Raw genomic sequence first — 12,450 nt, 5'->3', positions numbered from 1 at the left:
TATAGTCAACATAACATGCCTCAAGCTCGATTCAAACATAAACTTATACCTAAAAACTTTTACATAAAAGGATCACGAAGCAGGAATTACAAGGAAGAACCTGGGCAAAGCACAATTGTAATCCACAAATCAATACATATCAATAGCTATACTATTACAATAGGCTATACCAGTAACTCAGCAAACATAAACTTATACCTAAAAAGTTTTACATAAAAGGATCACGAAGCAGGGATTACAAGGAAGAACCTGGGCAAAGCACAATTCTAATCCACAAATCAATACATATCAATAGCTATACTATTACAATAGGCTATATCAGCAACTCAGCCGACTTCTCGAGCTAACTCTAATCCTGCAAACATGGGGTTAGGAAAAAGGGGATAAGCTACAAAAGTCTAGTGAGCAGAACATAAAAAAAAATAGTTCAATAAAATATAAGATCGTATGAATGCGTTACAACACAAACAATTCACATCAAGATGGACTTGTCACCAGTAATCCTCTATAGATTTCAATAGTGTCCGGGCCCACAATGGGTGCTCCTCAAGACTTCCTCTTAAACATAACATAACATATCCATAGTGCTAGGGGCGTAGAATAGGTCTCAACATGGACTTTCTCTTACATATTGCCAATGACGTAGAATGGGCTTCGACTTGGACTTCCGTATCCATCGTAACATATCATAACATACTCGAGGGTTAGTGGGTCATCCAACATCCATCCACAACAATAATAAATTATGCAATGCATTATATTTGTGAATTCTAATGCAAAATAACCTAATTACATATGCATGAGCATGCTTAAAAAGTTTGATTTTTTTAAATAATAATTCAGTTTAGTTTTACTCACCTCTAGTTGACGGTCGCCTAGTATTAAAGTAGTTATCTCACTGCAAGCCTTTTCAGTCTCCCAAGCCCGATCCTACACAGATGGACTTAAATAAGGGACCAAACATAACTTTTATAATGCTTAAAACAACCCCCCAAGAAACCTCTATAAACATACAAGAACACACGTAGGAAATGAGCTGAAAAAGACTGGGTAGGGGACTTTCGGCGGCAGGTTCGGCAGCTGAAATTCCCTCACAGATCTGAACGTCAAAACCTTTGGGGGCAGGTTTGGTAGCCTAAAAGTTGCCTCCACAGGCAGGTTCGATGGTTGAACCTTGTTTCGGCGGCCAAATTGAGTTCTCCAGCAACGCAGAACCCGATTCTGCCCTAAACATACAGCCTCAAAACGGTTTCCAAACATACATGAAAAAGCTTAAAATAGCCATACTCACTTAACACGCATAAGGAACACCTAAAATTTATCTAAACTCAACATACATCAATCAAGAATCCAAGAGAAAACATCCATTATCAAATCTAATCTCAAACCGTTCAACTTAAAATAACAAACTTACATGTATCAACAATCCCTTAAACACCTATAAAGTTTGCTGAAAACTTTTAGAAAACAGAAGAAAAGCAAGGATTAAACTTACCTCTTGAAGAACATGAAGATGACAGCAAGCAAAGGGAGGGTTTAGGAGATGGAGAGATGAGCTCCGAGGGTCCTAAGAGTTAGAAATTTGAAACACAACTCAAGTCTTCAAAATAAAAGTAAGAATTCATGAATTCTCTAAGAAATTTAAAAAAATCTCAGTAAGAACATCAAGGAACCGTAGGCCTACCTCTGCCCGAAAGAAGAGAGAAGAGTTTCTTCCAAAATATGGGGTTAAGACTCCTTTTATAGCTAGGTCTGCCAGCTAATGTTCGACGGCTGGAAATGGAAGGTTCGGCGGCCAAACCTTGATGACTTGAAAACCCCCCCTTTTTTTAACACGTTTAAAAATACTTCAAATTCATTTTATAAAAACTCTATTTTATCCTTTCAAAGATTCTAACTTTGAGATTCTAGATTCCAATGGAGATTCCGTTGAAAAGTGGATATTCTGATGCCGGAGTTTAGCCGGGTATTACTGGAAGTATCCGTTATAGATTTTTAAATCCTCAATTTAGCTATCTGCGCAATTTATTTCTCTCATCCCAAAATTTTTGGCATTCTCCCCTCTTGCAATTTCTTTCACGACTTTACTGCTCCTCTCCCTCCTCATTGTTCGCCATTCAATTGTCGTTCACCATTTGATTTTTGTTCATCATTTGATTGCTATTTGTCGATTTTCGTGCGAAGTTCATTGATTTCTTTCACGATTTTTGTTCGACGATTAGACCCACTCTTGTCTTCATGTCCTTGCAGCTATTATTTTGTGTTGCATCAGACCAAAGCCACGACAACTCAACACTCCACTGCATTTGCTTTTTCCCTTAGAGAAACCATTAAACCCATCTTACCCATTGAATCGATCAAATACATCTTCAACAACCCCATTTCTCTTTCTCATTTCCTAAAATCTTCTGAAATTTCCTTCCAGAGACTCGAGCATTGAATCCATCTTTAACAGCCCCATCTAGTACCGGAGACACCCATCCATCATAGACACCCTCTAACTACTCCCATCTAAGTTTTTTTTTTCTTCCGCCAGCTGTCATTGTAATACCCGGCTAGACTCCGATATCGGAATTCCTATCGTCCGGTGGAATCTCAGATGTCAGAGACCTCTAGAAGGGTAAAACCATATTTTCATGAAATGTTTTAATGTTTTGATGATTTTAAGTAAAGAGGAAATGAGTTTTTAAATAAAAACACCCTTGGAGGAAAGCTCAGGTTCGGCCGCCAAAACTCAAAGTTCGGCCGCCGAACATGCATGCATTTCGGGTGTACCTTAGGCCCCCGAAGGCATAAGTGAGGGAAGTCCAGGTTCGGCCGCCGAACCTCAAGTTCGGCCGCTGAACATGGCATGCATGCGGAGGCACATTCGGCCCCCGAACGTGGCCTGGACAGCCACTATAAAAGGGTCCCTTAGCCAAAAACGGGCGAGCTTTTTCCCCATTTTCGGCCAAGGTGAGCTCTCCGCCGTCCCTCACCAATCTTTGATGTTTTTCCTCTAGATCTTTCAAGTTTTTCATTTGTTTTAACTTTGTTTTGAAGATTTGAGCCATTGAGCAAAGTTTTGGAGCTTGGAGGTTCAAGAACCCAATCTCTCCTACCTCCGAGTTTTAGGTCGTCTCTCTCTCGATCTTCAAGAGGTAAGAGCCGATCTTAAGCTCATTGTATATTTTAAGTAAGTTTTATGAAGTTCATGGGGTAGAAAATGCATGAGTAAGCTTATGTTGAGTTTATGAGTTTTTGATGAGTTTTTGAGCAATGTGGCTTGTAATGTGCGTTTAATGTGTTGTAGTTGGGGTTTAAGGTAGTTTGAGACCCCTAGGAGCTTGTATGCATGTTTTGGTTGAGCTAAATGCATGATGGTTTGAGTTTGGAGGCATTTGTGCATGTTTGAACCAAGTTTCTGCCCTTTGGGAGAAACCAGGTTCGGCAGCCGAAGGGACTTTCGGCCGCCGAACCCTCTTGTGGAGGCAGCCTTCGGCTGCCGAAGCTTGCCCCCGAAAGGAGGCTTTCGTCTCTGTCTGGGAGTTTCGGCCGCCGATGTGCCGCCGAACATGCATGAGTTTCGTCTCTGTCTGGGAGTTTCGGCCGCCGAAGGTGCCGCCGAACCTGCCTGACTTTCGGCTCTGGAGGGACTTTCGGCCGCCGAACCTGCCGCCGAAAGTGCCCTGTCCAGGCCTCCTTTGCATGTTCTTCTATGGTTATTTCATGATGTTTTAGGGGGTTTTTGGGGGATGTTTTTAGAGTTATGTTCTAGTTGTTTGGTCCCTCATTTGAGTCCACCTGTGTAGGTTCGGACCCGAGGAACCGAGGACCCCAGCAGTGAGTCAGTTGCTTCAGTCAGCGTCAGAGCTAGCCAGAGGTGAGTGGAATAACTCTTATGCTCTTAAGTAAATAAATCAGTTTTGAGCATGTTCATGCATCACTCTGTAACGACCCGGAAGTCCGACCCGTTACCGGCGCTAGGATCCAGATCGGCTTAAGGCCGCCGGGACCCGTAGCAAGCCTACATACCTCCTGTAAACCTGTGGAATCCCATACATAACAACATATACATGATCTGAAAAAATTTTCTTTTCTCTTATCCAAGCAAAACCTGTGCATGCACAAAAACATACATAAACCCCACACTGGAGTCCTCATCAAATACTCCAATGGGGTATCATCATCATATATGTATCAGCTTGGATAATCATAGTCATAACATCAATACTCAATAAACACTCTGTACATAATGGGGATTCTCACACCTCTAGGTCAAGCACTACTATAATCCTCAATACAACATCAAATCATTCATTACATTACATGGTCAAAAATATACATTACATCATGTTCATGTCCACTACTATCTATAACAACATACAAGGCTTGACTTCACTCTAGCCGACTTCTCGATCTAACCTGTACCTGCAACTCTGGGGATAAAGGGAGTGGGGTGAGCTACTAGAGCCCAGTGAGCAGAAACTAAAAACATTTGTTTTAATTCCTCCATTTTTAGGTATATTATTATTCATTTTAACTTTTTCTTATTCATGCTTTCATGTATGCGCCATAACACAAACATTTCACAACAAGGATGAACTTGTCACCATTTAGCCCCTATCTTTCTTACTTATTCATGCCGGGGGCGTAGAGCCGTAGCAGGCACACCCGGACTTCCATAATCAGTCATGGTGCCAGGGGCGTAGAGCCGTAGCAGGCACACCTGGACTCACATAGGCTATCATGACATACAAGGGCTAATGGATCATTCAACATTCATCCACATCAACAACAAAGTATGCAATGCAACATATTCGTGAATTCTAATGTAAACAACCTAATATATCTCATGGCATAATGATGCATGGGCAATGCTTTATGATTCAATCATTTATTCATTTACTTTAAAGCTTAAGGGGTTGTTCCACTCACCTGGCTACTGAAGCTTTAACAACGAACTCAGAACGACTATCTCACAACCGGGGGTCTCGGTTCCTCGGGTCCGAACCTACACAGGTGGACTCAAATGAGGCACCAAACGTACATGAACATGACTCTAGAATACTCCCCAAAAACCCCCTAAAACATCCTGAAAACATCACATGAATATATGCAAGAAATGGCTGAACAGGGCACTTTCGGCGGCACCTTCGGCGGCCGAAAGTGCCAGACAGAGACGAAAGTCTCTTTTCGGGGGCAACTTCGGCAGCCGAAAGGCCTGCCTCCCCAGCCATGTTCGGCGGCCGAAAGTACCTTCGGCTGCCGAACCTGGTTTCTGCCAAAGGGCAGAAACTTGGCTCCCTTAGCACATTTCGCCTCCAAACCTTCCAAACATGCATATTGTTCAACCAAAACATGCATACAAGTTCCTAGGGGCCTCAAACATGCATATACCCCATCTACAACACTTCAATCACACACAATCAAGCTACATTGTTCAAAAAGTCATCAAAAACCCAAAGGTTTAACATATACCCTAACATGCATTCTACCCTTTAAAACTTCATAAAACTTGTTTAAATCATACATTGAGCTTAAGATCGGCCCTTACCTCTTAAAGATCGAGGGTTGAGGAGATCTAAACTTGGAGATGGGAGAAGTTCCAACTTTTGGTCTCCAAGCTCCAAAACTCGTCCTAAGCTCCAAGATCTTCAAAAACAAAGTTATAAACTTGTAAAGATTAGGGAAAAAGGAAGGAAAACTCAAGATTGGGGAAGGATGGCGGAATGCTCACCTTGGCCGAAATGGGGAGAAAAAGCTCGCCCATTTTCGGCTAAGGGACCCTTTTATAGTGGCTGGCCAGACCACGTTCGGGGGCCGAATGTGCCTCCGCATCCATGCAAATGTTCGGCGGCCGAACATGAGGTTCGGCGGCCGAACCTTGACTTCCCTCACTCATGCTTTCGGGGGCCTAACGTGCCTCCAAAACGCATGCATGTTCGGCGGCCGAACTTGACTTTCGGCGGCCGAACCTGGGTTTTCCTCCAAAGACTTTTCATGTAAAAACTCATTTAATTTCTTACTTAAAACATGAAATACATGAAAACATTTCATAAAATCATAGTTTTACCCTTCTAGAGGTTTCCGACATCCGAGGTCCCACCGGACGGTAGGGATTCCGATATCGGAGTCTAGCCGGGTATTACATTCTCCCCCCCTTAAGAACATTCGTCCCCGAATGTTCCTCAACTAACATACAAAGCATGGCATCAATCATAACACACAACATATAGAACAACTAACACTCACCTCAAAACAGATGGGGGTATTGCTGGAGCATGGACTCCCGTGTCTCCCAGGTGCATTCTTCAATATTGTGGTGGTTCCAAAGGACTTTCACCATCGGGATTTCCTTGTTCCTCGGCTTTCTGATCTGAGTGTCTAGGATCCGCACTGGCTGTTCTACATAGGTGAGATCCTCTTGGATCTCTACATCAGGCTCACTAAGAACCTTGCTCGGATCTGACACGTACTTCCGTAACAGAGAAACATGGAAAACCGGGTGGATTCTCTCCATCGGAGCAGGCAAGTCTAGCTTGTACGATACATTACCGACCCTCTGAAGCACCTCGAAAGGACCGATGTACCGTGGAGCTAACTTACCCTTCTTCCCGAACCGAACCACTCCTTTCATAGGAGACACCTTGAGCAGAACCAAATCCCCCTCCTGAAACTCTAGCTGTCTTCTGCGGATATCTGCATAACTCTTCTGCCGACTAGCAGCAGTCTTGATCCTCTCTCTGATTATGGGTACTACCCTGCTGGTAAGCTCTACTAACTCCGGACCCGCAAGAGTCCTCTCTCCTACTTCCTCCCAGCAGATAGGTGATCTGCACTTCCTCCCATACAAAGCTTCATATGGAGCCATCCCTATGCTAGCATGATAGCTGTTATTGTAGGCAAACTCCACCAAAGATAGATGCTGCCTCCAAGAACCGCCAAAATCTAGCACACACATTCTGAGCATATCCTCTATTGTCTGGATGGTCCTCTCTGACTGTCCGTCCGTCTGTGGGTGGAAGGCAGTACTGAAGTCTAATCTGGTACCCATAGCGTTCTGCAGACTCCGCCAAAACCTGGAGGTGAACTGGGGCCCTCTATCTGACACTATAGATACCGGGACCCCATGCAGTCTGACAATCTCATCTACGTACACCTGCGCCAACTTGTCCACAGAGTAACCACTCCTGACAGGGATGAAGTGAGCAGATTTGGTGAGTCTGTCCACAATCACCCATATGGAGTCCAATCTGTTGGACGTCGCCGGTAACCCCACTACGAAGTCCATAGCTATATTCTCCCATTTCCACTCTGGAATCGGTAGTGGATTCAACATTCCAGCCGGCTTCTGATGCTCTAGTTTCACCCTCTGACACACATCGCAGGCTGACACGAACAGTGCCACGTCCTTCTTCATAGCTGGCCACCAATACACTCTCTTTAGATCCTGATACATCTTGGTGGCTCCAGGGTGAACACTATACCTGGTATTATGGGCTTCCCCCATAATATCTCCCTTCAGACCAATGTCATCTGGCACACATAATCTGTTCCCGTAGCGGAGGATCCCCTTATCATCAAACTTGAACTCATTACTCTGGCCTGACTGAACCGTTCTGGCTATCCTGACCAACTCTGGGTCCTCATGCTGTTTCTGAGCTACCTGCTCCAGAAACACGGGTGTCACTCTCATTTGAGCCACTAGGGCACCTGTGCCAGACAACTCCAACTGTAATCCCTCACTCATAAGTCTGTGGAACTCCTTCACCACCGGCCTCCTCTCTGCTGAAATGTGGGATAGACTGCCGAGTGATTTCCGGCTTAGGGCGTCTGCCACAACATTCGCCTTACCCGGATGGTACTGAATCTTGCAATCATAGTCACTCAACAGCTCTACCCATCTCCTCTGCCTCATGTTCAGTTCTCTCTGACTCAGGATGTATTGCAGGCTCTTATGATCTGTGAAGATCTCACACTTTACCCCATAAAGGTAATGCCTCCACATCTTGAGTGCAAAGATCACTGCAGCCATCTCTAGGTCATGTGTGGGGTAATTCAGCTCATGCTTCTTCAGCTGCCTAGAAGCATAAGCGATCACCCTCTCATTTTGCATTAGCACACAACCCAGTCCCACACGGGACGCATCACAATATACTGAGAAGTCATCATCACTTTTTGGCAGAGCTAACACCGGTGCTGAAGTCAACCTCCTCTTAAGCTCCTCAAAGCTTTCCTCACACTGATCGGTCCATATGAACTTCTGATTCTTCTTTGTCAATTTGGTCATAGGAGCAGCAATCTTTGAGAAGTCCTGAACGAACCTCCTGTAGTAACCTGCTAAACCCAGAAAACTTTTGATCTCGGTCACTGTGGTGGGTCTAGGCCAGTTAGCTACAGCCTCTACCTTCTTGGGGTCTACTTCAATACCCTGTTCTGACACAATGTGCCCCAAGAATGAAATGCTCCTAAGCCAAAACTCACACTTGGAGAACTTGGCATACAAGCCATGCTCTCTCAAGGTCTGTAAAACTGTCCTCAGGTGATGGGCATGCTCCTCTGCATTTCTGGAATACACTAAGATATCATCTATGAAGACAATAACGAAGTGATCCAGATACTGACTGAATACTCTGTTCATGAGGTCCATGAATGCTGCAGGGGCGTTGGTCAACCCAAACGGCATCACAAGGAACTCATAGTGCCCATACCTGGTCCTGAAAGCTGTCTTCGGTACATCTTCATTCCTTATCCTCAACTGATGGTACCCTGATCTCAGATCTATTTTGGAGAAACAACCTGCTCCTGCTAGCTGGTCGAATAGATCGTCGATCCTCGGCAAAGGGTACTTGTTCTTGGTAGTGACCTTGTTCAACTGTCTGTAGTCGATACAAAGTCTAAGGGATCCATCCTTCTTCCTCACAAACAAAACCGGAGCACCCCAAGGTGAAGTACTCGGTCGGATGAAACCCTTATCTACCAGCTCTTGCAACTGTTCCTTCAGTTCTTTCAATTCAGCTGGTGCCATCCTGTAGGGAGGGATAGAGATCGGTCTGGTACCAGGCATTAATTCAATCTCGAACTCTATCTCCCTAGCAGGTGGTAACCCTGGCAGCTCGTCTGGGAAAACATCTAAGAACTCACTCACCACAGGCACTGAGGCGGGCTCTCTGACATGACTATCTAACTCCCTCACATGAGCTAGAAACCCCTGACATCCCCTCCTAAGCAACCTACGAGCCTGAAGAGCTGAGATCAGACCTCTAGGTGTACCCCTCTTGTCTCCTCTGAAGACGACCTCTGACCCATCCTGATCTCTGAATCTGACTACCTTGTCTCTACAGTCCAAGGTAGCACCATGGGTCGATAACCAATCCATCCCTAGAATGACGTCAAAATCTGTCAAATCTAGAACCACAAGGTCGGCGGAAAGGCATCTTCCCTCTATGAAAACTGGACTACATTGGCAGACTGCCTCTGCCACTGACGGGTCACACTTGGGTCCACTGACCCATAGGGGACACTCTAACCCAGAGACCATCAATCCTACCCTCTCCACGACTCTCGGAGCAACAAAAGAATGAGATGCACCCGGGTCCATTAAGGCATACACATCAGAACAACCAATGATGAGATTACCTGCCACCACGGTGTTGGATGTGTTGGCCTCCTGCTGAGTCATAGTGAAGATCCGTGCCGGAGCTGATGGACCTTCACCTCTGTATCCTGCTGATGAAGAGGCTGACCCTCTCTCTCTGCCTCTGCCACTGGCCTGTGGTGCGGCTGGAGCTACTGGCTGCACCACACTGCCGGAGGTTGTCTGCTGAGACGGTGCTGTAAAGGCTCCTCTAGGACAGTCTCGAGCCAAATGACCCGCCTGTCCGCATCTGAAACATGTGTTTGTCCCTACCAGACATACTCCCTTGTGTGGTCTCCCACATCTCATACATGTTGTAACCTCTGCGCCAGAGCTTGAGCCACTGCCTAAACCCAGACCTGACTTGATCTTGTTCCAGAACTTATTCTTCTTAGATTTTCTGTGGCCTCTGTCCCACTTCTTACTGCCTGCAACTGCTGCACTTAGAGAAGAAGAGTCTACCCTTTCCCCACCTGGGGTCTTGGAACCAGAAGACTGTGCCCCTGACTGTTTTACCTTCCCCTCAACGATAGCACTAGCCTCCATTCTCCTAGCCATATCCACTATGGCATGGAAACTCTCCCTCTCTGCTGACTGTACCAAAGAGGAATACCTGGAGTGCAGCCTCATAATATATCTCCTTGACTTCTTTTGATCTGTGTCCAAATTCAGCCCAGCATATGGCAATAACTCCAGGAACCTGTCTGTGTACTCGTCTATACTCATGTCATCAGTTTGCCTCAACTGCTCGAATTCTATCATCTTCAATTCCCTTGAACTATCAGGGAAAGCCCATCCGGCAAACTCATTTGAAAACTCTTCCCAATTCATGCTATCCACTCTCGGGTTCACATAATTCTTGAACCACTCCCGTGCCTTCTTGCACTTAAGCGTGAACCCGGCCATCTGAATGGCTCTACTGTCGTCAGCCCCTATCTCATCTGTAATTGCCTTGACCCGCTCCAAGTACACGAACGGATCATCACCGGTTTCAAACTGGGGAGCACCCAGCTTCATATAATCGGTCATCTTGACCTTGCTCCCTCCAGATGAGGTAGGTTTGGGTACTTGTGTTTCCGGGACAGTAGGTACTGGTGGTGGTGGAGGTACAACATCCCCTGGGGTAGGGTTTGCTGTACTGGTATAGGGAGGTGGAGGTGGGTACATGGGGTATTGAGAGTATGGTGGGTAGTAAGGTGGGTATGGCGTATGTGGAGGATAAGGGCTAAAACTGGGGTAATCCGATGTACCTCCCATCGAATACCCTGGATGGTGTGAATAGGGTGGGTAGTGATGTGGCTGGACATAACTCGAGGCCTGAGTGCCTCCTTCTGATTCTCCCATGCCCTCTTCCGGCATGCTCACACTGAGATTGCCATCCCTCCTCTGATCTACTTCCATATCCTCAGACATTCCTCCCTGCACTGTTCCCCTTACTGATCTGCTTCTACCCAGATCCAAAGACCTTCTAGGGTCTCTAGCTACTCTGTCTCTGTTGGACCTACTGGACATTGCCCTAGGCAATGCTGAAGGACGGGCATCAGCGCCCTCGTCCTGAGGTGGCACTCCAGTCAATCGTGCAGATCGACGGGTTCCTCTCATTCTATCTTCTGAAAAACAGCACATAGCACAAACAATCATTAGCATCATATGGTTCATGTGGAAACACATGAACCGTCATCACATACATAGCATCACATCATAGCATTTATGCACATGCATATCATCATGGCATATCTTATCATCATATAGACAGGACTCTACATCCTATCCTAGTGGACATGATTTTCCTAGTGTGCTTGACCTTCTAGAACATCTATGAGCCCGACACTCTAGGTCCGACCATATGAACCTAGGGCTCTGATACCACTCTGTAACGACCCGGAAATCCGACCCGTTACCGGCGCTAGGATCCAGATCGGCTTAAGGCCGCCGGGACCCGTAGCAAGCCTACATACCTCCTGTAAACCTGTGGAATCCCATACATAACAACATATACATGATCTGAAAAAATTTTCTTTTCTCTTATCCAAGCAAAACCTGTGCATGCACAAAAACATACATAAACCCCACACTGGAGTCCTCATCAAATACTCCAATGGGGTATCATCATCATATATGTATCAGCTTGGATAATCATAGTCATAACATCAATACTCAATAAACACTCTGTACATAATGGGGATTCTCACACCTCTAGGTCAAGCACTACTATAATCCTCAATACAACATCAAATCATTCATTACATTACATGGTCAAAAATATACATTACATCATGTTCATGTCCACTACTATCTATAACAACATACAAGGCTTGACTTCACTCTAGCCGACTTCTCGATCTAACCTGTACCTGCAACTCTGGGGATAAAGGGAGTGGGGTGAGCTACTAGAGCCCAGTGAGCAGAAACTAAAAACATTTGTTTTAATTCCTCCATTTTTAGGTATATTATTATTCATTTTAACTTTTTCTTATTCATGCTTTCATGTATGCGCCATAACACAAACATTTCACAACAAGGATGAACTTGTCACCATTTAGCCCCTATCTTTCTTACTTATTCATGCCGGGGGCGTAGAGCCGTAGCAGGCACACCCGGACTTCCATAATCAGTCATGGTGCCAGGGGCGTAGAGCCGTAGCAGGCACACCTGGACTCACATAGGCTATCATGACATACAAGGGCTAATGGATCATTCAACATTCATCCACATCAACAACAAAGTATGCAATGCAACATATTCGTGAATTCTAATGTAAACAACCTAATATATCTCATGGCATAATGATGCATGGGCAATGCTTTATGATTCAATCATTTATTCATTTA

The sequence above is a fragment of the Manihot esculenta genome, chromosome 3 (genome assembly GCF_001659605.2).
Source record: "Manihot esculenta cultivar AM560-2 chromosome 3, M.esculenta_v8, whole genome shotgun sequence".
Classification (NCBI taxonomy): Eukaryota; Viridiplantae; Streptophyta; class Magnoliopsida; order Malpighiales; family Euphorbiaceae; genus Manihot; species Manihot esculenta.
Note: the sequence above shows the minus strand (reverse complement) of the source record.